Below are 2,495 nucleotides of genomic sequence, written 5' to 3' on the forward strand. Positions count from 1 at the left end.
TCATGTAGATTATTTTCTAATTTAACACTAAGGTTTGTTAAACCCTGAACGTTATTTTGGACCATAAACTCTTCTAAATCGTTCAAGTACAGACTAGATAAAAAGAGATTTTCTCCTTGTCTCAAACCATTTTCACATGGAAAATAACCAGAACATTCACCATTTTGACTTAATGCCTTGATACATGTTAAAAATAATTGTTAACATTTTCCCATTGCTTCCGCTCATTAACATCTTGTTCCACAATCCATTGCGCCATACTTTATCAAAGGCTTTTTCAAAGTCAAAAAATACACAATATAATTTACTTTTCATCATCTGAGTCAAATTTATCAAAGAGTAAAGTACAAAAATGTTATCAATAGTTGAGTATTTTTTACGAAACCCTGTCTGATTTTCACATATCAAGCTGACATCCTCTGAGTATTTCTGTAGTCTTTCATTTAATATACTAGTGAACAACTTCCCTAAACAACTAACAATCGTAATTGGTCTATAATTTTTAGGTTCCTTAGGTGAACCTTTATTTTTAAAAATAGGAACAATGGTACCGGTCAGCCATTTTGATGGGAATTTCCCACTATTGAAAATAATATTAAACACTTTGACATACAAATCAGTCATTTTCGTAACAGAATGTTTGATATATTCATTCATAATATTGTCATCAGAGCATGTTTTGTTATTTTTCAACGACCTAATAGCTCTTTTTACCTCATCCTTTGTTATATCACAGTTTAAAAACTCATTAATGGGATTAACAATATCCACAGGCACATCAGTACCGTTTTCATCATCATCATCACATGTATTAAGGTGTTTGTAAAAATTTAGAAATTCGTCTATAGGTATTGTTCGTTTTGGTTTTCTTTCTCCACCAGATTTCAATAGCTTCCAATAATCCCTTGGATTTTTACCTTTCATTACCTTCAATCATGTCTGAACGTTTTAATACTTATTTCCATTATATTTTTATAATCTTTTTCGGATTCTTTATATTTATTGTGAAAATACTCGTTTCTATGCCGTCTATACTGTCCTTTACATAAGCGATATTTTTTTTCTAGCATTTCGACAATTAAAATCAAACCAAGGTTTCATAGGGGCGACTGACTTCTCACGCTTACTAACAGTATAGGGTTTTGTGCCAAGTGTTTTTTTAGCAGCATGTAATAAAATATTACTACAATTACCAACAAGTTCGTCAACATTCAATTCATATGGGTCTGTACAATTGTCAATCATATCAGTAATATCTTTTACTAAATCATCATCAATATTATTAATGTAATCATGTGTTTTCTCTTTTTTCCATTGGTTAATTCTTTCTCCAGATTGTAGGGTTTGGTTGTTTGATACACAGGTGTTTAAAATGTTATTAAATTGTAAAGTTAATGAAATTGGTCAATGTACATAAGATAATAAGGAATTAAAGTCTAAAATATCAAATTCATGTACATTTTTTACAAGTCTAGATGAACATAATACATAATCAACTACACTCGCGTTTTTACACGTAAGCTTACCAATACTTTTGTCGCGGCCAGTTCGACCGTTACAAATAAAAAGGTCATTGTACTTACAAAAATCTAGGTGTCGGTTCCCGGAATTATTCTGTTTATCATCACAACTTGATCTATATTTTGGGAAAGTAAATTCATTAAAAACACTAGTATTCTGTGCGTCATTAAGAATCTCAGCTGTAAAGTCATCATTGTTTTCTATTTCATGTACATCTATAAAATCCTTTGCCTTTGAAGTTCGTGCATTAACATCGCCTAAAAGACATATATAATTACTATTGGTTGAGAAATGTAGGTACTCTTTCAAGTTCTGAATATGGATCACCTAAATGGTATTTAGAATTTTCAGGTGGTATATACACTATACCAAACAGCAAATCTTCATCACATTAACCTTAAACCAGCTTAAACACTTTCTAGAGTATTTATACAGTTTTCTAAACCACACTTAAAAGCCAGTGTTATTCCGCCAGCTTTCGTTTTTCTAAATTGAAAACGATTCTTCATCTTAATTACAAAATCAGGTAAATCAATAACATCTAAGTCGTCAGTTTTTGTCTCGCTTAGACATAATATATCAAAACTATTTACAAAATCAATACAGTCGGGGTATTGCATTTTTTTCAAAATACCACCAACATTTAAAAGCAATATTTTGGTATCATAAACTGTACATGAGTCCAAAACAGAGTCGGTAATCACACTTCTGGGTAAGTATTCATCGTTAGAACGCGTGCTGTCTGCTCGGATTTGTGGCATAGCCTTTTCCCAATGTCAACAGCTTGTCATGTCAATGTCTGATATGTTTGGAGTCAGTTAGACGGAAAGAAAAATGCATCTAAAGGCAATTGGAGGAAGAACATATTTGATTAAACAAACGGAGGGAGAACATATTTAATTAAACAATTGGAGGGAGAACATATTTAATTAAACAATTGGAGGGAGAACATATTTAATTAAACAATTGGAGGG

Source organism: Mizuhopecten yessoensis, unplaced genomic scaffold, assembly GCF_002113885.1.
Source record: "Mizuhopecten yessoensis strain PY_sf001 unplaced genomic scaffold, ASM211388v2 scaffold9737, whole genome shotgun sequence".
In the NCBI taxonomy this organism is placed as follows: domain Eukaryota; kingdom Metazoa; phylum Mollusca; class Bivalvia; order Pectinida; family Pectinidae; genus Mizuhopecten; species Mizuhopecten yessoensis.